This window comes from Lichenostomus cassidix, chromosome 7, assembly GCF_008360975.1.
Source record: "Lichenostomus cassidix isolate B80296 chromosome 7, HeHo_3.0, whole genome shotgun sequence".
Taxonomy (NCBI): Eukaryota; Metazoa; Chordata; class Aves; order Passeriformes; family Meliphagidae; genus Lichenostomus; species Lichenostomus cassidix.
The window spans coordinates 26205166-26232986 of NC_139488.1; the positions used below are offsets into that span (position 1 = coordinate 26205166).

The 27821-nt window shown below is 43.4% G+C and overlaps 1 protein-coding gene across 3 annotated transcripts in view; it reads left to right on the forward strand.

The window, feature by feature from the left end:
- Window positions 1-204: 204 nt before the first annotated feature.
- Window positions 205-27821, forward strand: part of GLI2 (GLI family zinc finger 2) — a 191753-nt gene continuing 164136 nt past the window's right edge. The window contains exon 1 of one of the 3 annotated variants that reach the window (XM_085066915.1): window positions 205-285. The gene's annotated coding sequence lies outside the window, so the exon portion shown is untranslated. Of the gene's footprint in view, window positions 286-568; window positions 931-1126; window positions 1330-27821 lie in introns of those variants that run through there. The other 2 variants (XM_085066914.1, XM_085066913.1) reach the window with 2 other exon arrangements.

Here is a 27821-nt window from a genome sequence, read left to right on the forward strand (position 1 = left end):
TCTGGGGTACAGCGCTGTGACCCTTCCCAACAGCATCTGGTTGTGTTTTAAACTTTTGATATATTCCATAGCCAAAGAAATCAAAACAAATCAAATAACAAGCCCAGCCTGGCCAAAGTCCAAGTTCAGGCTGCTGCTTTTCTCATTGGTTCTACTGTTTAATGTAGATCGGAGCAAAAGCAAAGAAATTCGGGGTGGGAGCGGGACACTTTTTGGAGATTCTTTCTGCCCTCCTCGTAGCTTCGGTCCCAAACCACGAGGATTAAACTGGATTACCGTGCTGCGGTGAGGTTGCTTATCGCTTTTAGGGAAGAGTCTTTAATGAATGCTTTTTCCCCCCGAATGTTCGCGTAAAACCGCCCGTGTGTGAGGACGTTCCGCGGAGCTCTGCTGCCTCCAGCCTTGCCGGGGCGGGGGCTTAAAAAGTCGCGCAAACTCGCGGGGAAAATGCAACCACCAAAGTTGGAGGAAAACCACCCCCAGCTCCATCCCCGGCTCTGCGCGAGCGAATCTGCACAGGCCAAACTTCTGCTGTTTGGGGAGGAGGGGGGCGGCTTTCCCCGAGGAAGGGGATTTGTGTGGGTGCGTTGCAGATGCGCTCCAGCTGAGCGGGGTGTGCGGCGGGGCCGGGCTGGCCGAGCGGATCCCACCGCGCCCCGCGGAAAGCCCCACACCCAAAATGGTGCGGTTCGCCGAGGCGAGGGGGCGATCCGGGATGAAAGGGGCCGGGGGGAGGAGAGAGAAGATCCGGAGCGGTGCGCTGCTCCCGCGCCGAAAGGGTGGGAAGGTTTAGAGTTCCCTTTTTTTCTTAAAGGGCGGGTGGAAGAGAAAACAGACCCTAGAGCCAGTTTTCCTCTTCTGTCAGGGCTTGAAAGCGCTCCAGCGTCTTCCTTCAGGCTGCTCAACTTCATCCATCGTGTGTATGCATGTGTATGTATACCTATTATACATATAAAGTACGGGTAGGTGTGCGCGCCGTGTCCCGCCGGCGGCCCGGGCGGATGGGCGGCAGGAGCTGCCCCGCAGCGCTCCGCACCTCCGCACGCCGCCCCCGGCCCTCCGCAGCCCTCCCTCCCTCCCTGCCCGCCTCCGCGGAGCTGCTCCGCGGCTGCAGCCGGGAGAACACCGCGCCACCGCCGGGATCCGCGGCGGCTCTTGGCGAGGAGCGGAGCGGAGCGGAGCGGAGCGGGGGAGAGGCACAAAAGGGAAGGACGGAGGGAAAGTCCCTCCCACGCCCCCCTCCCCCAAGTTTATGATGGGGGTCCGGAGGAGCAGCGCTGCTCCGCGGCAACGGCTCGTCTGCTGAAAACTTGCTGCTCCGCTTTTTGGGTAAAGTTGATGCTTATTGTGTCTTTTCATTGTGCTTTTTATTCTTTTTTTTTTTTTTTCCTCTCTTCTCCCGCTTTGGTCGGAGCTGCTCTGCGCCGGTGGGGGGTGTGTGAGGGAGGCTGCAAATTTGCTGAGGGTCTCTCCTCGCAGCGGGTGCCCGAGGGGGGCCCGTCCCGTGTGTCCCCCCGAGCTCGCAGGTGAGCGGCGAGGATGCGGGTGTCCGCTGTGTGCCCCCTTTCCCGTCCTGTCTCCTCCGGGACCGTGCCTGCATGGCCATTGTTTTTCCCGGGGGCTGCGGTGACAGTCCCAGCCCCGGGCCGCTGCCGGGACTGCTTCGCCCCGGGTCCCGGAGGACGGCAGGGCTCCCCAAAGCCAGCACTGAGTTTGTCTTTTTTTTTCAGAAGAAAAATGAAGTTGCCCCCTCTCCTCCTTGTCATCCCCCCATCCGGGAGGGGCAATCTTTCGACAAGTATATTTGCTGAGGAATTTAAAAAATTCCCTGCTGCAACTTGATCCCTGTGTGATGAGGAGCGGCTTGGAGAGACCCGGACTCCAATCCTATTAAGGACTTAGAGAGTTGAGAGTTTTTCCCCCGGACTCGGTGGCTTTAAAACAATCAGGGAGGAGGGGAGGGAGATGGGCTCATCTAGATGCCTATTCTGCCTCAAGTGATTGCCATAATTTCCTGGGAAACCTGACTTTTCCAGCGCGGGGGCTTAGGATGATTTATCGGTGGTCCCGCTGCCGGCTTTGCCGAGGTTTACGGGCTTATTTATTTATTTATTCATTTAGCTAACCTGCAGCCTGGGCTTCAAAACTTGCCGGCCTGGGGGCGCGGTGCGGTGCGGTGTGGTGTCCCCTCCGCGGGGCCGGGACTCGGCTCGGGCCACGCTGCATGGCCCGGGGGACCAAATGTCCACACTTGGGGGTCACCGCCGCCCGGGCCAGCGAAACTTGTGTCTTCCTATAGCTGCCCTCGCATTTCATACAGCTCCAGGTGCTGGAAAACTTCGTGCGTACAGAAATTAGCATTTTATTGGCGTATCGTGTTTATATTTTTACGGCCACAGATAAGGGTACTAGTTGTAAAACCTTGTCCACCTTCTGCCAATCCCCTTCTTTTTTTTTTTTTTCTTTGCAACTGAGGCTCTTGGGATGTACAAGAATTCGAAAGTAAGCGTTTGACTAGCGTCAAATGCATAAAACAGCATTTAAACAAATATTGTATTGGCATGTTCTGTGGAGTTGGTGCCAAAAAAGTTAAGTAAATAAGCCATGAAATTCAAAATACACACAAGTGGAATAGACTGATTTGTTATAAAATTTGCTGATTTTATCTGTTTGTTCTAGCTACCTTGCTTTAAGAAAAACTTTGGGGGTCTTTTTGGATTTGGTTTTGGTTTTTCGGGTTTTTTTTGGTTCTAAGCCTAATACACTTCATTAGAAAAGAAACTACATTCATGTGGAAAAGAGGATCTTGCTAAATAATTAAATAATTATTTTTGCTGCTGGGATGTTTGAAATGCATGATTATTACTGAATACAGCAACTACAGTTGGTGAATTGGTTTGGTTCAACTTTTCTGCTGGGTGGATATGGTAATTTGTATTTTGGCTGGAATGTCAGGAAATGTTGACACCTGTCAAACTTTGAATTGCAATAAAAATGTCATATTGAATGTTATTGCAAAATTGACAACTTTTAAGAAGGGAATGAAATTCATTATGGCTTTTCCACTGTAAACAACTCTTGGAAATTTGTCATTTGATTGAAAGCATGACCTATCTGTAGCACTGAAAAGTGCCTCATTCACTGAAGATGAACTTGTTAATCTATGGGTATGTGTATATCCAACCTCTGGTGTATGTTTGTGAGAGAGTTGATCTTTAAAGCAAGTTGAGGTGAGATTCACTTAATCTTGAATGTTGTTATTGCTTAAAGTATGTGACTTTGAAGTGCCCAGAAATGCAACTGCTGTTCTTCAAAGGAAAACAGATCTCGAGGACTGTTTCCAACTTCCTTTCAATGTCTTTCCTTTTTTTTTTCCAGTGTGTCAAAGGGGATGTATACAGATGGACAAATACTGTTTGTGTTAGGTCATTCAATTAGAGAAAAATTAGAGCCATAGAAGAATTTGAACTAGATGCATGTGTCAATATAAATCTAGCATAATTTTATTGAAGCTGCTCCAGGTTATACTTGCATAAAAGAGAACAGAACTTGACCTCAGACGTGCAGCTTGCATTCCCAAATGTCACACTGAAGGCACATTTAGAAAAGACAGCCTTCTGGCTGCATATATATAATGAGCAGTGTTTTTGTCATTGTTTTGAAAACCAGTTTAAACTTTTATGTCAAAGAACCATTTTTGATTATGTTTTCTGTGATTCTAATGATCTTACAGGTTTATACCACAACTTCCCTTTCAGTGGCACAGTTGTATAGAAACTGCACAGGCTCTGGGGCTGTGTGATCAGCTGTACACAGACAGGGTTATGTGATCGCTGCAGTGTTGCATGTCTTGAAAATATGTTTTTCATGATCCCGATACTTTATTTCCATTGAGAGCGTTTGGATTTTTCTAGTGATTTTTTTCAGTCCTCTGGCCCTATTTTTTTTTTTTTTTTTTAAGGATAGGGTAGAGCATATGACCTAATAGCCGTTGCATTATTTTCATTCTCTGTTTGCAAGTACAGAGGACACTTAGTTAACTGTCTGCCCCTATTTTTGGTGGCCTACTGTAAGCCAGTTGTTTGCCCTGTAGTCTGAAAGGTACACAGATACTTCATGCTTTTGTACTCTGAGAAGTGCTCTGTTCATAGTGAAGTTTCCAGTGCAGATTAGTGAAGGCAGTGAATTCAGTAAGCAGTCACCAAAATCTGTATGTATTTGTGGAGCAAACACCTATCTATTGCCCCATCACAAAGCCTCCACTTAATAATCTGGCCAAGGATTTCAAGGCAGTGAGTTTTTTCAAAGAAGCTACTTAGGAACATTAGATGTGACTATAGCATCAAACTAATTAGTTGCCACTCCATTTCTATGAGGCTTCTAAGGCTTTATAGAAATGCAATATTTGCACTTCTCACTTGCTGCTAAGGCATTGAGGTTAAGCGGTCTCTGCTTTTTGTCCGCTTTCTTACTGATGGGAAAGATTCCAGGGCATTGTTTGAGAGCTGCACAACCCCCTTATGTACCTGGGTAAATATTTTAAACAGTTGCACATTTGGACAACTTGCCACAAAGCTTTAAGTGGTATTTAGGGTTTGCTTCAGCTCTGTTGCCAGGACCCTTTTAAAGAAAACCAAAACAACAGGAGGCATTTGGGAATTAATTAATACAACACTAAATAAAATAACAGCAAAGAATAAATCCTCATATGAATGACAGCAAGAAGGCGTTGCATTAGAAGGCAGATAATACATGTGTGCCTGTGCATATCTACATATATGTACACACATTTTTGTGTATGCATGGAATATGCACAATTCTCAACCTGTGCATACAGCAGATCCCATATATATGCATCTTCTAGCAACTAACTGGTGTTTGGTGTAAATCAAATGAGAATTCCATCTTGTAGGGCAGTCTTGATAGTTCTAGAGGCAAGATCTCAGGTTTCCCTTCCAAACAAGTGACTGGAATGGAAATAGTGTGTAATCAGGTCAAATTTTCTACAGACCAGCTCCAGTTGGGAGTGAATACATGTTAGATGTGTGTAGTCCAGGAGAGGCCACAAACTTTTTTTCATTCCCTCTTGGCAACTGTAAAACCACACCCCATACCCTTTAACTTCTTATAAACAAAGTGAACCCAAATACACTAAAGCTGAAATGTGTTGCACAAAGGGAACAGGAAAGTTGTCCTTTAATTCAGAAGATCAGAGCTGTAAAAATCGTTTGGGATTTATGAATATTCAGTACTACAGAAAAAGAGGCCTTGGTGCCTGCAAGTGGACACCCAAATTAGAAAAAAATTGAAAATAGGCTCCCTTGGGCTCCCATTGTAATGAGTGGAAACGTTTCTGATAGTGTCATGGGCATGACTGCCCAAATACATTAGTCACTGGTGAATCTTTTCTCATCATTTCACAATTATTTGCGATTGGCTGTCACATTTCTGCAATTATAAATATTCTAAGAGGAAACAATACAAATTAGAATTGTAGGTACCAGGATCTTTGTACTGGATGTATTTCTTTTTACTTTCTAAGTGTTCTTTTTCATATGAAAAGAGTCTTGCAGCTTTATCCTTATTCAAGTCTTTTCTTTTTGTATCTACTGGGGAGAAAACCATTAATTTTGAGGAATGGTGAGAGTAAGCCTTAAGCTGTCTTTGACATTTTAGTTTAACTTGAATAGGTTAATTTTTTATTTTTTTTTAAAGAAAACAAGTTGGTGGGAAGTGTGTTTTAACTGTGAGCACCCGATTTTGACCATTAGCATAAGAAAAAAAGTTTTAGTGCATTTACTATTGTATTGAATGAAGAGTTCCAACAGTCAGGGAAAAGAAAGTAAAAGGCTGTAAAGAAATGATGGTCTATTCAGATTATTCAGCAGCCCAGAGCTCTGGTCATCTGCCTCTGAAATCTGTGATCGGGATATCACTTTTATCTTCCTGTGCCTTTCTCTCGCCTTTTTCACATGTTCACTTTTGTCAAGGTTTATTGATCACGTTTTCTTCTCTGCAAATCTGTGGAAAATTTAATGAACCAAAAACAACTGAGAAATAAAAGGAACTTTTTATTCATTAGCCACTGGATTGAATTTTGTTCTATAGTCACTACCCTCTTGCCTCCCATGTGCCTCATTGTGTCACTCCTGCTGCAGTTACAGTATGTACAGTGGGGATGGCCACATTATTAATTCTCTTCCAGGGAGAAGTTTGTTTAAAGTTGTGAACTCATGGCAGCCCCAGCTCTGCTCCTTGGCTTTTCTCTGCCTTCCTGACATTCGGATTCTTGACTGTGGTGCTTCTGTCACTAAATACCTTTACATGTGTATTCCGCAGAGCATTTACATCTTCAAGAATTAGATGTATTTGCTGCCTAGCAATTAAATCCAAATTTAAATGATTGCAGATTAGTAGTAGTTATTTACAGTCCTGATTGTTTTGGTGCTGTGATCCTTGTTCATTACACATCTGCTTTGCCGTGGTGCTGCCCCAGAGCGCTTTGTGATGCAAATGCTTTTGTTAACTTACAAATAGTTTCAGTATCTAGATCATCTCAGGTGACATATTTAAGTCGCTTCTTTTTTCCCAGATGGACTTAAAAAGCTGTAATTAAATGTGGCTTCCAGTATGATTAAGCTTTGCTAACATTTTCCATGGAACGATTTACTTGAACTCTGGCACTTTCTGAACCTGTCACTGGAAGATTTTTCAATAAACGCCCCTTTTAACATTAATTTCTTTTCATTTAGTGCAGCTTGTAAGTCTAGGGAAATGAGTTAAAATGAAGCATATATCTGCCTGAGAGATTTCTTGGGTGTTTCTTGATTCTGAAGAACTTTACTGCTACCCTATGTTAAATGCTAAGTCTAAATCCCAGGGGAAGGAAAACCACAGAGTTCTGTAGAATAGTCCCAAATACTCTCCTAATGAATAGTAACATCAATCCTGATACTTCTGAGGAATAAGCTAAAAGCCACAAAAAGGACTCTGGACTTGATTTTGTAATTTCAGCTACAGTGATGGCACATCTGTGACTGCATCTGTTTTTCTTTGCATGAAGTGACTCTCCCTTCTTTAGGAGTACACACCTGCAACCTTAAACTGCCTGTAAATCTAGAGAGAGGACTTTGTGCCCAGCAGAATGGACCCTGCAGGGAAAATCTGAGCTTCTGTTGGAGGCTGGGGGAATAACAAAAAGTCTTCTATTCCCGGTGAAATGCAGGATTTCAGTGTAGATAACTCATTCAGATGAAACTAATGAAATCTCTCCAGAGGAAGACACCACCTCTGGGATGCTCTGCTGCACAGTGGAAGCCAGTGTGGGTCCAGCCCCTCAGAGATGAGCACCCTGTGGTCACAGTCCATCACCCCTGCCATGAGGTGGCAAATACTCCCAGCAGGGGACCAGCTGGTTCTTCACAGAATCTGCAGGGGATGGTCAGCTGCACAGCTTAATTCCTGCAACAGCAGTGGAAAAACTTCCCGTGTTACAAATGCAGTTCAGAAGAGTGGAGATGCTGTAATACTACTGTGGCTCATATCCATCACTAGGAGCTTTAACTATCCAGTCTCTGGAAGTTAAATCCTGTTTTGTTTAAATGGCCTGTATATTTAGTGATTATATTCTATTGAAGCAAGCAGGTCACCTGGAAATAGTATAGCACTGTGTTAAGCAGTTTGATTCTGTCATTAAAATTCATTGAAAACTCCTTGAAAACATCTCACCATTTTATTTTTTTTTTTTTCAGCTTGGAAAGTGGCATTCCTAGCTAGAATCAGTATATTGCTCCCCTCCATGCTCACCTGCAGGGCTCTATTAGAGCCCTTTTATCACACGGTCTTTAAAAAGCAAGGTCTGTTGATTGCAGCAGTGTTAAAAGAGCATCAGTTCCCTACACCAAGATCGCTCCTTTTCAGAGCAACCCTCAGCAATGCCCCTTTGTGCTGTGGACAACGCAATAAGTCAGACAGGACTTTCTGAGCCACCTCTGTAAGGAACTGTAAGGGCTGCTGAAGTACACTTGTGTTAAGTTGAATTGATTGAAATTTAATGACTGTTAGTAGCTATGAATGGTAATGATTTTCTAGAGTATCTTCACCATGCTTGACATTAATAACTGGAGAGTGTGTATGTGTGGTGTTAGTATGTTATTCATTTTTGAAGATGCTTTCTCCCAGCCCTCTTTCCCATAATTTAGTTGTTTTGATGCTTCAGGAAAAAAAATCTTGGGCTTCGAAGAGCACGTACATCTTGTCAACATAATTTTGTGCTCAAGATTTTTATTTTTTCCAATTCTAACATAAATCAGACTACAATATAGTGAGAGTGATGAATTTGTTCTACATGCCATCATGAATTAATGTTATGCAAATAAAAGCTTTACAGGTGCCATGATTTACTTAATAATTTCAAGTTCTAATATTTAAGCTCATTCATTATGTTTGAGTAAAAAAAATAACAGAGCATGTTCATATTTTAAAACGTGAAATGTGAGATTTGTGTGCATTTGCTGTGTGTAGCTGCTGTGTAAGCACATTTGATGGCTAAGAAAGAATCAATCAGTGTTTGCATTCGGCATCCTATGCCTGCAGATGTTACAGAGACATTTCAAAGAGAATAATCAAATATTTGTATGTAAGGAGAAGGAACATGGTGGTAAAATATCCTTCATGGATACAAAGGAGCAGAAAACTGCCAAAGAAAAGTTTTTTGGCCTTCGAAATTTGAGCAGGGCAGCAAGATTTTGCTATGCAAAGTGGCCTTTATTGCATCCTGAGCAGTTTGCTCCCAGACCTGCCTCCTCCACCGCGTGGTGAGGATGAGCCGAGGAGCTGGTGAGAGCTGTAGGCATCCTGGGTCAAAGGTGAATGTGAATGTGATCACAGGGTTTTCAAGCTTTGATATAATTTTTAGTGTGCTTCCCAAAGGCTAAGGACAAGGGGGAAAAAGTTTGACACGTAAATACATCTTGAATCTCTGAAGATAAGAATAGATTTTGACTTTACTTCTCAAAAATTGAGGTCACAGTGGTCTGATGACAGGCTGAAAGCCCATCACTCAGTTTTTTTTCTGTTTCCTACTGTTCTTTATTTTTTTTTCAAATGAACAGACAGATTCTTATTTTTGATACATTGTACACATTGAGTTAGTGACAGCATATTCGGGTTTTGACGTTTGTGGCCCCAGACTCAAGGTTTAGCACCAGCATTCAGGCCTCCCTGACCAAGTGGTGGTAATTTTACTGATAATGCCACAAAAGAATCAAACCTCTTAAATTTGGTAACAGTGAATTAAAAGTGAATCATTACAAAATGCATTTGCTCCCGCAACAGGACCACATGTTTCTGTGATTGCTACAGTTCATTGTTGTGGGAGTAGGCTCAAGAATTGCTCCTTGACCTTTCCAAGCCCAGGGGACCATTGGCCAGGGAGCAGAGTGGTACTTGGCTTTAAGTAATTTTGACAACTTCTCCTTTTGCTCTGTGTTCTTGAGGAACTCAGAGGAGAAATTCATTTGGATGTGCCATTCAAGCCAAGGATTTAGCTGGGTGTTAAAGGGCCATTTGGGAAGTGGCACACAGTGTATGTACCGTGATCAAGTTAATTATGTTGCTTTGGCAACCTCAGCTTTGGTATTTCCTGGCTAGGACTCGTTGATGGAGTCATATTCCAATATCTGGCGTCATCAACACTAAAATCTTCTACAAAACCAGGTCAGTTTCGTAAAAAGTAGAAGAAAAAAGAGATGGAACATTTTTCTGAGAATATTAACAATTCATTGTTTTGCAGGCTTTGTGTTGAAGTAAGTTTCTGTTTAGAATTTTAAAGTATAATTCCATTGTAGGAAATACAGTAGCAATATAATTGCTTTTCCAGTGGACTCCAACTGATTGTTTTAGAATTCCTTTTGTGGAGAATTTCAACATTTTAAGGTTTTGTTTCAATTCACAATAAGTCAGATTTGGAAATCTTAAATTTCTTTGTAACTGCAGTAACTGTATTCTTAACTTTGCTCTTTGCTTCTGAGATCTATGATGGAACACAGGGCTAAGCACAGCACATGTGTTACTGAACCATGTCCATGGCAAATATTTTCATCTTTGATTTATTGTGTGTGTTGTTTGGGTCTTTCCCCCATTTTTTTTTCAGAGAAAGCAGAATGAGGGGAAAAATATTGTGCAATTTGGGGTTGAATTACCTCAGAAAAGCTTGCACCTATTTACAGACCCTGCTCCTGCTCCAGCACTCTAAAACTCCATTTTCTATTTGAGAAAATGTTTCTATTCCTGCATTTTACTCCAAGGCCTCTGGCAGGGCTTGCTAAAATTTAAACTATGTGTTGGACTTCTGAGAAATTCACTGGTGCAGGAGGTTAGTTCATCTCTCTGGGACAAAGCACGTGGGGGAAGTGGGTGGTGAAAGGCAGGTCTGGATCTGTGTGGAGGGGACGGGGATGAAACGGGGCAGTGCTGGCAGCTGCTGGAGGTTGCACCATTCTCCCAGGAGCGTGCAAGGTGAGGGATCCTCCTCTTCCAGAGGGCATTTCCAAGGTGCAGATGTCAGGGGGATCTTTGCCAATGCATTTGTTTCCTTTAATCTCTTCTCAGGGTAGAGAGGCACCCAAGAGCCAGACTCTGTCCAAGCTGTTGAAGGTGGGAGATGAGATGGGCTTTCTTGGTAGAGAGGAACTCACTGCCTATGAGCTGGTGTTGCTTTCTGCTGCCCATTCTGGGCTGGCCCATTTCTGGTCACTTTGGGTTCCTCTGCACCAGTTGGTGGCTTGCCAGGGAGGCACTACCTCAGATCAGGCTGGAAACTTTTAGTGCTTTGGGTGCAATCAGGTGATGACATACTCCAGCTGTCAGGCTGAAGGAAGGAGGCACAAAACAACTTGGGACCCCTAACTTTGGTCATTTTAGTGTCTTCCTCCTTTGCTGTTGAAGATGCAGCTTTGCAGCCTAAGGGGACCTTCTGGCATCACCCCACTCCCTCCTCCTGTCACTGCATGTGGAATATCTAGTGTGTTCATGGGATTTACCAGAATCGGATCTCCAGTGTAGTGTAGGACCCTCCTGAGGAAGTGAAGAAGGCAACCACTCAGGATGTCTTTGTCAAAGTGACTTCTCCCTCCTTTCCTCAGCCACTCTCTTCTCCTGATGTGGTGCAGCCCAGGGGCTGCCACCTGGGACTGGCTGGCTGTTAACCCTGCTGTAACGCAGGAGGAGCAGTTGGGGTTTGGGTTTTTTCTCTGGTTTATTTTTTTCCTCTCTTTCCCTGTGTTGTTGGTTGCTAGGATGAGGTCTGTGGTCCTGGTGTGCTTTCTGGGTGTGCTAAGCCACTCGTGCCACAAACCTCCCATGTAGGCTGGATTGGGAGTCCTTGGTGCAGCAGTTCAAACAGAGTGCAGTGCTGCAGGTGCTCTTTTGCTGGCTGATTGCTTCAAATGTCACACCTATCCTTGGCTTAACATCTGCGCTGTTTCAACATCTCATGTGAGCTAATGCAGTTTAGGCATCACCCGTTTCTCTCCCTCTCTCCCTGGAGGTTACAGATTTCCAGACACCCTTGAGATGGAGTTTTAAGGTCATCGGTGGCATTTTTAGGTCATGGAACTGCAGGACCTTGTCTTCTTGCCAGCTAATCAAATGACTAATTAGTGCGTATATTGCTGCTGCTATCTTTCTCTCTAGCTTTAGTTCAGCTCTGCAGGATGAAGCCTGCTAGTAGATGACATCTGAGAATTATTTGATTGGAAACTTAGAGGGAGACATGGTTGAGAGACTCCACATGAGCAATCATTGGTGCCTATGTTGGTCTCTGTACCCCAATTCATCCACGTGTATTAAAGCATCTGTCAAAGAACAGTATTTAAAAACTGTCTTGCTATAAGCCATTCTGTGATCATGGCAGTGAATACACAAAATACAAAGCACTTTTAATTCCATTGTAATTTGAGTAATTTCCACAAGACTATTTTTAACCGAGGTAGCTGCATACATATATTTTAATTTATTTTAATCTAGGAGCATTTTTACATCAGGGCGCTTTATCTTGCACCCTCTAAAATTCTCACAAACAGGGACTTGGGCAGTGCAAGCCTTTGTGTGTATCACAGCCACATTAACCCACTTTATTTCCCACTTTTCTCAGGTGTTGATGGCATCTGGTTGTGACAGATGCTTTCTGATAAAGCTTTCAGATCAACATGCCTTTGGAGACATTAGTGCTCTGTGTTGGTACTTGCAGACTGCTGTATCCAAATACTCTTCTTTAATTGTCTTATTAAGTAGAGAATTAAGCTGTGTGCTTTGACTGTTTTGGTGCCAGTGATTCTTATTGCAGGCTTTGGCACGGCACCACGTTGTGTTTTAAAGAGACAGCATCACTTTAATGATGTGGGAATTGAGTTGGAGGATAAAAATCCGCTGAGAAAATGGCTGACTGAAAGTACGGTGCGTAAAATTTGATTTTATGTTCTTCCCCTCAGACTATTAGGTGGGGGGTTTAGTTCAAATGCCTGCAATGATTTAAGAAATAAAAAGCAGAAATTCTCCCTGCTGCCAGACCACAGGCTCCTCAGCGCCAGACTTGCAGACGAATGTCACATGTTGCTGTATGTTTTGAAAGCATACCATGTGTTATTCTTTAGCTGTCTCAGTCTTTCCCCCCAGCTATATCATCTTCCCCCTAGCCAATCTCACAGAAAAACTTTTAATGAAAAAAACCTTCCTCTTCCCCCCATACGGAGCAGACCCCAGGATGTGTTCCCCTGTACCTGTCACTCCATGAGAAAGTCTCTCCCTGCAAACTTACAGAAGTGATTTTAACTTGACTTCATGTAACTCTGCCTCTTATGCTTTAAATCAGGCACTTTTGACACTGATATTGCAGCTTATGTTATGCGTTAGGATCAAGAGCTCACAAATGACTAAACATATGGTTAAAACTTTTTTTTCATGAAATATAATATGTTTCAGTTTAACTCGGCTGTGGGTCTAGATAACAAACATCCACAGTTTGCCATTAGAATAATTGCATTTCCAGAAACAATTTTTTACTCCTTCTTTTCTACTGTCTTGGATTAATGTTTCCTCCAGCTAATGACAGGACTGGACATGCAAACTGGATTAGAGCATAGTGTGAGTAGTATGAGCTGAAAATGCTGGCATCTCACTTTATTGCCTACAAGGTTAAGCGGTTTACTGTGAGGTCGCAAGAAGTAAACTGAAAGCAAAAAGGCAAATTAATCCAGATCTCTTGGGTTCCTCCAGTGACGAGATTGGCTCCCAGGGCATTTGCCTCTAAAATGTTGTTTGCCACTCCCCCCAAACCACAGCAGTGGAGCTTTCCCACTTATGGCCAACTTTTGTTTAGATGGGAGGTTAGAGTCCAGCCACACCTCAGGTACCCGGGTGTCACTCCGGCAGTGTGGCCACGGGATGCCGCTCCTCCTCCTGATCTGCGGTGCCAGGATGAACGTGGCAGAAAAGTTGGCAGCAGCAGCTTGGCTCTCGTGAGCAGTAAAGGCTGCTTCGCATTAGAGCTGCTCCCTGGGGCTGCCTCCTGCGGGAGGTCTGCTCCCGATTTCAGCAGGGGTAGGAAGCAGCCAGCGCTTGTGCTCGACATCTCTATTAAGTTCACTGCACCAAAAAAAAAAATCTACTCTGGAAAGCTGCTACTTGGGTTTGTGCAGAAAAGAGCGTTGAGTTGGTCCAGTGGCAGAACTTCAGATCACATCTCTGATAAGCAAGAAACTGCTGGGGAGTTATGTTAGGATAAAGGATAGGGCTGGGAAGACCAGATGGTGGAAGGGATCATACATGCATCACACCTACATGTGCTAGCTAGACCTCTGCTGAAAATTCATCATACTTCATTTGTATTCCTTCTATTTTTCCTTTTCTGTTGTTTTTTTTTTTCTTATAACACTGCCACGAGTGGGATTTATGCAAGCACAGTATCCAGCTGCACCATGTAATTGTAGGTGGTATTTCCACCAGCCTATGAGCATAGGTGCTGGGTGTGCCATCTGATGTCCCAGTCTGCAAGTGTACTGGTTGTACTGGAGACTGAATGAGTCTGCTCACTTATTTTACACAAAAGCTTAGATTTGAATCCATATTGAAAGGCTGGATCACAGCCTGTGTCTTGAGTGTGTTGGGCTTGTAATTCTGTTTTCAGTAGAAATGAAAGATTTATTGGTTTTCTATGAAAACAGTAACAGAAAGTTTGTATTTCATGTTTAGGTATAATTATGAGTGTGATGCTTGAATGAGGTGTACTGTGTTCAGAAAGAAACCTGGCACCATCCCACATAAGTCCAGGGTTTGCAGCAGGCCATGTCTCTGACAGATCAGTTTGACAGGTCCTGCTTTACTGGGACCTCCTTCCTCACCAGTTCCTCAAGTTTACTAAGGAACTGCTCAACTGGACTCAGCAACCAGCTGTGTTGTAATGGTACTGGAACATGGCAAGTGCCCACCAGCCTAAGGGAGAGTGACTCCTGTGTCCTGAGTTGAGTGTATGGCTTATGTCTGTGGGAAGGAAGATGATCATCTCCTGGCCCTCACCAAGGTCACATGGCTGCTCTTTGAATTGCAGGTTCTTGGCAAAGAGCTAGAGAGTGACTGCTTTGTGAGACCAGGTGTGACCAGGAGGGCACTTCCTGCCTTGTGTGTTACCAGTTCCCTCTCACGTGGACCCCTGTGACCTGTTTGTACCAATGTGTTGGATCTGGAGCTATGCCTTGAAACCATCCAGAGCTTGTCCAGGAACAGAATGGTGACTTACCCTGCAGCCCTCCACAGACAATGAGTAATACACACTGTGCTTCACTGTGCTTTGTCTGCATACAGATAGGCAGGGGCTGTTCAAGATAATTGATGTAAACTGGAAATGTCCACCACGTTTGGGATTTGCATGGTTGGGACAGACCTCTCCTTTGTAATGCTGTCATAGTGGCACATGAGAAGCTACCTGAACCTGATCCCCTTGAATTATAAAAGAACTGGTTGTAAGTTTGGTTATTTCCCATGGGGCTTTTCAGAAAGCAATGCTTTCCCTGCCCTTTTCTTATCTGTGAGAGCCCTTCCTGTGACCTGCAAAGATCACCTTACTTTCAGGGCATTTGTGGGACATGCATATATTACAGTTCTGGTTGGTAACAATGTCTGCATGGATTGTCTTAGAAGAGCTATTGCATTATTATGCAGGAAGTTCATAGAACTTTCATGGTCTAATTTTTTTAAGGGAGATCTTTGCCTTAAATTCATTGATCTTCAGTGGAGGAACCAATCCCCCAACAGAAGAAGAGGTTGGAATGTGAAATTACCAGCTCTCTCCTGTGCTAGACCTGCAGGCTGGTACAAAATCACATTTAGCTCACAGGCAGCCTCTTGGCTCACGTGTAGATAAGGGACATGAAAGAGTCCCAAAGAGACAGATGTACAGACAGACAACCTGGTGGCAGCTGGGAAAATACTCTGGGGGAAAGAAGGGATGTAAGACACCAAACCTGTACGAAACCAGTCTTCGTTAGTTCTCCAACTTGTCTGATTATTTGCACTCTTTTATTAACGTTTTATTATGGCAAAAGTGACTAGAATAAAAATAGTCTAGGTGCCAAGGGGATAAACAGTGAATTAAAAGGATTAAATTCTGAACACTTTATTGCTTTTAAAAAGATGTTATTAGATTTACTAGCTTAAGTTAAATTTACATAGCTGAAATACTTCGTAACTAAATAATGAGTTTTGTGGGGGGAAAAACCCCTATCTGTTTAGGTGTTTTTGAAAGACTTAATCCAGCATACATCATAACTCTTTAGGCTATTATGGAAGAGTAGAGCAGCTAGCCTTTCCGTCATAAGTTAAATGAGTGCTGACTGGGATTTGAGTCTTCTGGAAGTCAGCATGACCTGCACGTGGTGTAGGAATTGATAGCAACTCAACACGTAAGACAGCAAGGGAACTGTTCCCAATGTTATATTAGTTATGCTGCCAACTGTGATATTTTTGATTGTTTCAGTTTTCATAAAGTCTTGATAAACTTTAGGGTAACTTGTTGAGTTGGTTTTTTTTAATATAAAAGTCTTTGTTTTCTAAAGACAGCTCATGGAAAACTGATGACTGACAGTGGCAATTCTGTTTGAGATCACCTGCAATAAACTTCTGTCCTGATACCCTTTGATGTAGTCAAGCCAACCTCCTGCCCTCTATAAGGGTTCAGAGTTGCTGGCAGTTTCTGTTGGTTTCCTCTGAAACCACAGTGATTGTGTGTGGCTCTTTCTTCCCCCCACTGCTCCTCACACAGCACACTTGCACATTGGACTGAGTCCAAATTTCCTCCCTCCTGGGGATTCCTTTGCTGTTAATTTAAGTGATGGCAAATGCAAACTTCTTGCCAGAGCTTGCTGTGTGTTTTTTGGATGCTTTTTTTAGCTGTTCCCGGAGGGGTCAGCTTTTGTCCTTCCCCACCATGCTTTCTGCTGTGGGGAGAGAGGCCTTGAACTGGAGCTGATCAGTCCCACCTGGCTTTGAATGCGTCTCTGACGTGGCTTCAGGACCTCAATGTCTTTCACAGCTTTTGAAGACTTTTGCTTTGTTGTTGATTGTACAAAGCTGAGCTTTATAATAACTTGAGTGTATATGTAATCTTAAAAGCAGAATGAATCATTCATGCCTATAATAGAGTGTGTCTAAGTTCTTATTTGGTGGTTTTCCACAGCACCGTGACCTGATGATTTTAGATGCTAAATGGAAGTTACAATTAGGGAGGGAAATGACTATTTTTAATAGGTATGCAAAATAGTTTTTCTCTCCAAAAGTCATGTGGTGAAGACATGGTGCTAATATGAGACAGAGTGAATGTGTTGAAGAGAAATGAGTGCCCATCTGCTGTAAGTCTGAACTGTAGATTTATGGGATATCTTCTCAAACTGGGGATGATCAGGTCAGAGCACAGTCTAGAAAAGCACTCGGTCTCCTTCCAGGTAGACCAGCAGTAGCCAGAAAAGCTGAAAGGCAGCTCTTCAGTTTGAAATCATCTGTGCTTTTGCTCATTTCCCTTCAAGGAGTCTGCCCTTGTCACTGGAGGGGACTTCAGCGCCTCCCCAGCCACAAGTTCTGCTTCCCAGGGTTATTCTCCAGGGCCTTTGTCCTGCTGCAAGGTTTGTGCTTGCACAACTGAGAACCCATTCAGTTGTGGTTTTAGCCTGCCAGCTGTTTTCAGCAGTTCTCCTCTGATTTGTCCAGACAGTTTTGTTGACGGAGCTGTGCAGCAGGACATGTTCACAGGACAGGGAAGAATAACGCTGGCTTTATGGATTTGCATATGTTGGAGGAATGTCATCTGTTTATGCTTCATTTTGCACTGGGTTCTGCATGGCACTGTGTTTTCTGTGATTATCTGGGTTGTTTTAAAGGCAGAGTATTTGGTTTAGCACAGAGGTTTATAATGCCTGTCAGTGCATAGGTTTGGTGTCCCATTTCCTGCTGGATTGAAAGTCTCTGACAGAATCAGTGAATCATAGAAATGCTCTGTGATGGCACCTGGTAAACTAGTGGAAAAGATGGTGAAGGAGTTGTCCATCATGGCATCCTGGATGGAGAAATAAACCCTCGAGTCTAGACACAGTGTGGCGGGGAGACTCAGTGTTTGGTGAAGGTGACTTGTGGAGAGCATGCAAGAAGCAGCACAGCACTTCAAAATGGGATTCAGGTAGGAAGAACACCTAGATTATCTGGAGGGGAAAAATCCGGAGGAGTGGACATCTGGGATGCAGCATCTATTGGGATACATTGGTCCTCAGGAATGAATAGCTGAGCATGAAGATCTTGCAAATCTGCTGCTTTTGGCAACCTAAACAGATCCCCCCAAAAACAGTTTGGTTGCTTGTCCTGTGCTGAGGCAGCAGATGGGACTGAGGACATAGCACTGGTAACTGCAGGAAGTGTAATGCATTCAGGTCTGCTTCACTCCATTACAACAGAGATTGACAAATTGGAGAGAGTTCAGGAGAAAAAAGAAGTAACAAGAGAGCTTGAGGGATTGACTTACAAGGGAAGACCGAAAGAGCTGAATATAGATAACTTGGCTAAAGGATGACAAATGGGGTGGTTGAGATATAAATCTACAAATATCTGAAGGGTGTAAACACCAAGGCTATGAAGAATTATTTAGAGTGGTACAATGGGGTGTAACTAGAAGTAATGGGATGAAATTTAAGAGAAGGCAAATTTCAGTTGAATAATGGGAGAAGCTTTTTGACAGTGTGATATATTAAGCCATGGGCTGCTTTTCCAGCAGTAGTCCTGTTGCTCACTATTTAGGGCACAACCCTGTTTGCTTAAGAAGCCAGAGTTTTCCAGAGTCTTTATTAAGGACAGTTTCCAATCACACCTTTTGTGTTTTATGTATTTGATGCAGAGGCATGCAAACCATACACCAAAGCTGCTGTGCCTCTCCACACATGCACTATGTCTGGGTGTGACAGCTCCTGCTGTTGGGGTGGTGGAGGTGAGAGAAGGGGTGTGAGCAACCTCTTGAGCCACAGCTCAGCCCAGATGGCCCCGCTGGCAAGAAAAGCTTGGCCAGATCAGTAGTACCTGCTCTTTGATCAGGACCTTTTACCTCCCACACTTCTCCCATCCAGATGCTGTAGTATTACTTTTTGGGGGTTAGTTCACTTACGGTCTCTGGAATACATATCAAAGTTATGCTGCAGCTCTGCACCAAGAAATCTCCCACTTTGCTTCAAAGAAATCAGGACAAACAAGATCCCATTGATGCACATGGTCTATGATCTTTTATAAATCTACAATACTGCACCTTAACTTTTTCTTTAGAAACTCCCATTTCTTCTTCTGCTTTTCATTTCACTTGAAATGCAAACTAAGGTCAGAGGATCACTTTCCTACTGGCAGAACACACTGCATTGTCTGTCATTTTAAAATGTCCTCCACAGTAACTGAGGAAAGTTCCATTTCTCTACTCTTTATGCTTAAGAGTGACTCTTGAATGCATTTTGCTTTTCCTTATTTAGAAGGGCTAAATTAGAAAATTAGGTAAATTAGCTGCGTAAATCAAGTTAAGAGTATCTCAACTAAAATGGTAGTTTATCTTCAGCATTGGGAAGATAGCAGATTCATGTAAATAGAGAAACAAATGCAGCTGTAGCACTTAGCACACACTGGCATCTTGGCTATTTTGTTGAAGAGAGAGGACAGAAAACTTTAAAGCATTGGCATTCTTGGAGCATAAATGAGACAAGAGCTGAAAGTGTCTTTTATAATTGTTCTCAAATGTGTTTTGTATTGCTTGTGCTGTCCCTGAAGAGGTCTGTGTCCGTATGCTTTGGGGAAATTTCTGAATTATATCCTCTCCCAGTCTGTGGGAAGAATGAACTGCTGAAGGGTTTCATTCTCCTCTGCATGGGGATGAATATTTTCCTTGCCGAAAAATGCAGTTTTGGTCTCCTCAGAACTAGATTAATTTGGTGGATGCTTTTCATAGGGAATTTTTTATGTGGGGAAATGTCAAAACAATTGTGTCTTCATTGCAGCCCTTCCCGTCACTGAGGGCTGTGGTGAGAGCTCACTTTTGGAGAGGAGAGCTTTGCTTCGAACCACTTTTCACATCCAGACCAAGAGTGGATGTATGCTCAGGCCCCATCGTCTCAGGAGAGCAGCATAACCACTAAGCTACCTCAAGTTTGCCACCTTAATCTAAGTGGTTTCCATTCAGCAGAAATAAATCATTTATGTCAGTATGACTCCAGAATTATTTTTAAAAAATTGTTTGGTTTCACTGCTGTGTGGGAGTATCAATTATCCTCCCTACCTTATTTCTGAAGCCACTTTAAAAAGGAATTTTAATTATGCAACTGGGGGTCTCTAACAGCATTTGCAGGAGACATCGTTGGAGTTTTTTTTTCCTGGGGATTGATTGATGGTACTTCTGCACCTCTATTAGTAGACTAGGGCCCAACCCATTTACAAGGCAGGCTTTCCAGGCAGACAGTCCTCAAGAGGACAGTGCAAACCTGGTTAAGTTTCTTTTAGTTGTTGCTGCAAACTTCTCTGAACGTTGCTAGTGAAAGACATCTTTGCAATGCTAAGCCTGGAGCAACTGAGAGAAATGACTTGGGGGAAAGGGTACCTCAGAATAAACTGCAGCAAATTTTGGGGTCCATAATAGTCCAGGCCACTTTCTTTATTGATGGAGGTCTTGGAGCATCCTTGAAAACTTGATTGATGTGTTCCTGCAGCTTCCTGTTTGCCATTTATCCCCTTGCAGGCGTGTCTGTACCGCCCAGTTCCCAGGCTGGTATTTTAGAGCTAATCCATCGTAGCAGGGCTGGATTATGATCTGGAGCATTTGGAAGATTCTCAGCCTTGTTGGTCTGAGTTGATAACCTTCAGCTGAAAGGCCAGGGAGAGGGTGGGAGCCATGAAGTCCCACCAGGAGCAGCAGAAATTCAGCTCCCAGAGGCCCTGGCTTGCAAGAGCCAGTCTGTGCAGCGTGGCAGACTATAAGGCACAGTAAGCATACTTTTTCATCAGTATAAGAAAGGAAAAAGCTGCCCTCCCTCCTTATCTGTTGAGGGCAATGAAAAATCTTGAGCCAGCTTGTGCAGTGAAAGGATTAATTTGCTGTGGATGTTTGATTAATAAAGCAGTAGTTTATCTCATTACATTTCCCCATAGTAACTGCAAAAGTGTTTCAGGCGTGTGTGGCCTTTCCCGCTCTCCTCCCACTGTGAAACAGATGTCTTGCTGACTGCCCCTGAAAAGGACAGATCAGCACCCAAACCCTCCTTCTGGCAGGACATGAGGAGAAGCCAAAACTGAGGGAGGAAGTCAGCATAAGTGCAAGGAGCATGCCCTTCTTTTTCTTCTACCATGCGAGAAAACACATAATTGTGTGTGCATGAAAGCCAGGCAATGGAATCAGATTATTTTGACTTAAAACACACTATTAGTTTTCTTCAGCAGCTTTTAAAGGTTGGAGAGTTTTTAGCTAATTTTACTGGGCATTTGCTCAGTTTCTCTATTGCCTTTTGTAATTTTCCAGGGCTTCTATCCTTCATTACTCCCATACTATTGCCTTGTGTTTATCTCCTGCAAGTGCTGCTCCTCAGCCCACCACTGCGGCCTCCGAGAGTAAATGTTTATAATGTTCATTTAGCTTTCAGTAAAATCTCTTCCAGCTTTCAAAGAAAGCTCTTTAGTTTGGTCTGCACAGATATAAACTTTTGATAGGAGAAATTGTGTTCAGCTAATGGCTTCAGGACTCCAAGTGCCACTGATGTGATACAGTTCAGTGTCCTTGTAACTTCATGTAAAAACTATGTGTTACCTCTGATTTTGAGTTTCAGCACTCCATAAGAGTGGATTTAGGCCTTCTATACATGCAGCATATACTTACAGTACCTTGTTTTTGTTTATCTATAAATAAGATGTCTCTCCGCAAGATCTGTTGGAAGCCAAGTTTGGGGTTTAAAAAGGAATAAATAAGCAATGGAGCAGTAATTCTGTCATAAGGTGCATTGTGTCAACAGAAGTTTATTTTATTTACCTCTTAGAATAGGAAGTGCTCTAACTTGTTGGAGTTTGTTGTTGCTTTCTGATGTGTTGGGTTCTAACATGGTTCTCAGTGACTTTTGTATTCTGTTTTCCCAAGAAAAGCCTTATATCAGCTTCTTTTCACAGTTATTTTCCTTGGCAAAACCTAGTATTTTATTTATTGTTAGCTGCCATAGGTTACGGATGAACTAGCTTATGCTTAGAGCTACACAGTTCATTCACTTACTTTGCACATTAATTTAAAAAACTGAGGAAGAGATAGCACCAGCCATAGGTGATGGAAGTTTTTCCCCTGATGCATTCTCATTTCACAACAAATCTAGCAGTGACTGAAGGGCTAAGGGATAGTTTTTATTTCCGTCAACACACTTACAAGTATTTTCCAGCCATACATCTCAAAGTGCTTTACAGAAATGCTTGAATATTTTATACCAGATGCTTGTGTTAAGAAGCTCAGTCACAGATGGACAGTCAGGGGTATCAGGACACCTGATAATAGTCTGAGATTGGGCACCCTTGGCTTCTGTTCTGGAAATTAGACCATTGCTTCACGGTCCCCACCTGCGTCCCACTGCAGAAGTGGCTTAAGGTCTGACAGCATTTCAGGACACTGTATTCTAATGCAGAAGGAATTTTCCAGGATTTATTAGGATGTCCAGAAAATCAGCTGTCTTTGCAGTACATCCACTCTGGATGAATCATTTCTTGTCACTTTTCTCTGACAAGATGGGAAACTGAGTGGCCGTAACTCTGAGCTGTGTCCTCCACGTCTCTCCTGAGTCCTGGAGGAAAGGGCAGTGCTGGGACTGCGTTCCCTTGGTGTGTGCTGTGGGGTGGGGTGCAGCTCCAGCACCTCTGAGATGGCATCAGATAAGCAAGGGATAAGGCAGGTTTAGCAGTGTCCTGGCAGCTCAGTGATGAGGTCCTACAGCCCAGTACTGGTCTGCCTTGGGCTGACTGGACAGCCCCAGCCCAGAGGTGTCTAATGTGCTCCATTCACAGCAAATGGAGCACAAATGACTTGCAGAGCTGAGGTCTTTCACTAGACTAAAACTCCCTTGGGAATGTAGAAATAAAGGTGAAATAATTAGCAACAAACCAGTGCTGGACCCCTGAACTGGTCTACCTCTGTTAGGGTTTACACCCATAAATTCTCATAGCTGTTGTAGGGACATGTGTGTATGGGAGCAGGGAGAGGAGGAGAGAACTGCTGGTAGTGATCAAACTGGATCTTGAACTCTAGTTTGTGTTGAGCCAGAAGGGTTTAATTATATATATGTGACATGCAGTGGAAAGCAACATGGGACTTGGGTAGACCATATGTCTTAAGTGCTGCTTGGGATGACTGAGAGCTGCAGAACGAAGCTTTAGATTTTGGAGATGTGGTTCAGACACAGAATTGTGCTGGTGTCCCTAAACTTTCCTGATTTTGAATAACATTTTTGTAGCTGAGGTTTTGAAAGTATGAAGCCTGAAGCCAGCTTAAGGAAAGTTTATGATGTGAAAATTAAGTTTTCTCTAGTAAGCTGCAGTTTGTCAAAACAACTGCACACATTCCAGTTGGGCTACAGTTTGGCAGGATGCAAAGATTGCAACTCTCCCTTTGAATATCCGAAGAAAATGGAAACCTAGCATTTTAATCTTGCATGGATTTCTACACATCCCTTTCAACAGCTGGGATAAGCTCCTCTGCTTTATCACACATTTTCCCTTGTGTTATGAATCACCACCCTCTCTTCAGGCAGTTCACTTACAGGATTCTTCAGTCTTTGGAAGTTTGTGTGTTTGACTAAGGGAAGCAACAAAAAGTTAGAAAAGGACTTGGCCAAGGATAAGATGGATCTCAAATTTGGTTATCTGACAAGAAATGAATTGTCATAAAACTGGAGCTGGTGCTAACTGTAATTTCTGCTTTTGGGAAATATTTTGGGAAAATTCACTCAGTTTATTCAGTTTCCCAACAGAGCTCTTAAAAGGGTCTTACAGAAAGGAAATTCCATACATTTCTTTGCTCTGGAAGCAAAAGGAAAAAAAAAAAAAAAAGGCAAAACCAAAAAAAAACCCCACCAAAACCAAAAACCCCAGAAATGGTTTTAGCTGATTATTCCAAAATGAAAGAGAACAGCTGTCTGCCCCAGCTCCTGACTCTCTGGGAAGGAGGGCTTCAAGCCTTGCTTAAGCTTCATGTGGAGCTTGGACTCATGGAGCTCTCACAAGCTTTGTGCTCCTGCCAGCAGCCTGGGATGGGCAGCCTGGCTCCCAGGTGCAGAAAGGCAGTCCATGAGGTGAGGTTTCCTGGGAACAGAAGCTGGGGCGTTTGAGTGTCTGCCTGGACAGCTGCTGAGGAAAGAGGCAGTGTTCTGAGCAGTTACCTCAAACTGATGCACAGCCACAGACATTTCCAATGCAGACAACCTGATGTTTTCCATGGGAAGCCTTTTGTGGCAGGAGCTCCTGGCCTCTGTTACACATATTTTGGTGTATATGCAATGTGTAGCATATTGCTGATAAAGTTGTATGGTTCCATTAAGGGTTGGAGTCTTGCTGGAGCAGAACTCCATTGGGGAATCTGCTTTGGAAGGTCACTTTGGATAGGAGCTTAATGGTGGTACCCAAGCAGGTGATCAATAAACCAGAAGTGTCTGAGTTGTTCCCCTTCTGCTTTGCCATCTCACTATTTTAGAGCTTTCCCTTTTATGAAACTCGTCCCGTGTGAATTTGCTCACAGCTGTAAGAGCGATTTAGTTCCACTCATTAGTGATGAAGCAAAGGTCCATAATAAAAAAGAAAGGATAATACATCACCTAATGTGTTTTCTTCCTGGACTTGGTGCATATGGAGCACTTTAAAGTATTAGTTGTTTTCAGATATAGTAGAAGTATTGTGTGTTTTGGAAAACTTAACTGCCTAAGTAATAGGAGACCTCAGCCATACGCTTCACTAGTAAATCTTTTCTGAGAAGTATGGAGAAACGTGTTTGCTCTGCGTGTGTTTGTGTGAATTATGGGCTGTGCAGATCAGCAAAATGCAAATTAGCAGTCCTCTACTGTCCTGTCATATCTCGACTTGCAATAGCAGAGTTCAGAAGTTCATTGCTTGGGGGAGGAAAAAAGAGGGGAAAGGAAAAAAAAAAAAAAAGAAAGTTTGCTCTGACTTACTTGTGCTTTTATGAAGACTGTCTGGAGCTAAATAACCCCTGGTGAACTTGTATCCTCCATCCCAGCTGCAGCCTTTCAGCTCCAACAAAGACCACTCACTAAATCCAGGAAATCGAGCGGCGCGTGGGTGAGTGGCTGACTCCGCATTCACACCCTGCCTGTGTTCCGGGGGGAGCTGCTCTGCCCAGCCCTGCGAGCAAAACCCTCTGCATGTGTGCCTGGAAAAAATAATTCCTCACCATCCGCAGAAAGCTGCACTTTCCATTGAGTTTTTCCAGCAATGCAGCTTTGTAGAAACCACAATAAAAACACGGGGCTGCAGGATTTTTATTCTTTACATTCCTCTCTGCACAAAAAACAGCACCAAATGTTTTTCTGGAAGCAGGATTTCCAGCCATGGAGCAATGATTTAGGAGAGTGAGAATATCAGTTTCCAAGAATGTTTAGTTTGGAAAACTTTGAGATTTACTTGAGACATCACCAATCTATTTCCTCCGCTTTGATTACTCCGCTTCCATATACATTTATTTAGCCACTGGCTGTTGTTCTTTTACCCTCAAAAAATCTGTTTTGATGCCCCTAAACATCGTCTTCTTTGTTATGCTAAGGCGGGAGATAGAGCGGCATGCAGAGAGAGAGATAAAAGCAGTGTTGTTTTATGGATCCTACGCAGTGTACTTTGCAGGAACTTTAAAAACAATTTGCACAGGGCTCCTCAGTGGGATAAATGCTCTCTGAGACCATTTACAAAACATGAACAAAAGAATATTAACAAAGACGAGTAAGCACAGATTTCCTCATTTCACAGGTGAAGAAACAAAACTCTGTAAAACTCATTTGTTGATACAGGGCTTGGTCAGGGTTAAAAAGGGTGAGGCTCAGCCTGCAGGGCCATCATGTCGATATATCACGGTAGTTGGACTGAGATGGTAGTTTAAAGTGGCTGAGGAAAGAAGTGGCTGTTTAGCAGTTTAGTCATTAGACTTTGCAGCTTGTGTAACTTGACATGTTGGAGATGCGTTTAGGTGACATGGATTTTTTTCACTGGGCTGTAAAAACAACCCAGAACCTCAACTGGCCCTGCCAGATGCTGTAATATTTTGTGTTAATGAACTTTATATTTTAAACAAAAAAATTAAATTTTGTGGTTCTCAAAGCCCAGAAGTTTCCTTGGGAACTACAGCACTGCAGCCTGAAATGCAGCAAGTGGGCTGTTGTGCCAAGGGGGAGAAGGTCCCCAAAGGAGCAGCTATGAAGCAATGCCTGACTGGCCCTGGCACTATCCATTTGCACTTTCTGTTAAACCCGGTGATTAGTGGTTTAAAAATAGTTACAATAAAGCTTGTGAGAAGAGGTTAATGCACAGTAGTTAGAGCTGTGCACATCTCCTCCTGACGGTGCTGTTCTCCAGCTGCTGCCTGGTGGCATCTCTTGGGAGGCAGATGATTTTCAGACTCGCTGTACTTGGGGCAGTGCTCTTGGTCAGTGGCAGATTCACAGGAATGCTGTAAGGATGGGACTTGAAGCCCACATGCCCAGTCTGGAAACCATCACAAGTCCCCCAGTGCAAATGCCAGCCTTTGAGGGGCTGAAAAGTTGTCCAAGGTGCTTTGTGGAGCCTCATTCGTGGACTTTTCTGGCCACTTGCACCAGGATTCCCCTGTCCCTGCTACTTGTGAGAGAATGTGTTTAGGATTTTTGCTCTGCAAGGTGTTGGTCAAAGGCAATTTAAACTGATCCAGCTGTTACAATCCTGTTTCCATCTTCACCCCTCTGGCACTCATGTGGTCATACAATATACACATTCAGATGCTGAAAATGGATCTTTTTTTCTCTTCTTTTCTTTCTTTATTTTTTTTAATGCCTCCCAGAATCATGGTTTTTGGCTGGATCAGTTCCTGAACTGATTGACCCTGTGATTGCATTAATGTGAGCACAGGAGAATGGGAGGGAAGATGGGGGCAGGCAGGACAATGAGTTCACAGCATCCTAGGCTCAGTTTGGTGTAGGCTGTCTCCTTGGTTGCTGGCACAGGCTGCATCTGTGATGGCTGTTGAGGCATAAATTTGAAGATAATTTGTGCAGGAGAACACAGCAAAAAAATCCATTGATTGACCTCCCAAGCCAGTGAAGGTAATCCTGTATGTCAGCTACTACACAGCCTAAGTAATACCGTTTCTTAGATTTTTTTTTTAAATTTATTTATTTTAATCAGTTGGTTTTACAGTGGTTTCACTCTACGTCATCCATGCTTAGTCTTGCTTCTGCAGTGTGATCCTGCTTATCAGTAACTGAGATTATTCTGCAGCTGGAGCTGAATGTCTCATTGAGCAGCTCCAGGAGGAGGGCTGGTCCCCAGGGGCTGGTCTGAGCAGATGTACACCAAGAGTTTTGCAGCCTGCAAATGTCAGGCTGATGTTTTTTCCTTTTCTGACTGGACGTTTCTACGTCCTCATAACTGTAGGTACAGCTGTCTTTTCTTCAATTGCCTACAGCATCAAGACAAAAAATACTTTGGCTTTCAGTGCTTCCGGCTGGGCTGCTTTTCTCCCTACTGTTTGCATGAACATCTTGGGACACAGACTGACTGTCCTGGCCTAGCCTGGCTATGAGCTGCTCTCTGCATGTCAGTCATGTCTCCCAATGGGCTTGCCAGTAAACTGGAATCATCTGTCTTGCAAATGGTTTTGTCTTTAATTAGAAAATCTTTAATGTCTGCAAAGTCACATGTGGGTGCCAGAGTTTGCAGCTCTGTAATGTAAGTTCCGTTGACTTGCTGGTTTTAGGTGTAACGTTTTAAAAAATAATCTCTTGAGCCTCAGGATAGCAGTATCCATTGAACCCTGCTAGCAGATTTCCACGAGTTAATTCTGGCCAAAAAACCACCCCCTCTAATTCACATATTTTCACTAGTGAAACACTAAAAAAGGTTTTCAATTAAATTTCTCATCTTTATCCCCAATGGCCAGCGGATTATTTATTTTCACTGTCTCTGTACAAGTGCTAATGTGTTTTTTGGTTTGTGTTGTGTTTTTCTGGTTTTGTCCTGTAGTTAGGTATCCTAAGCCTGTTTGC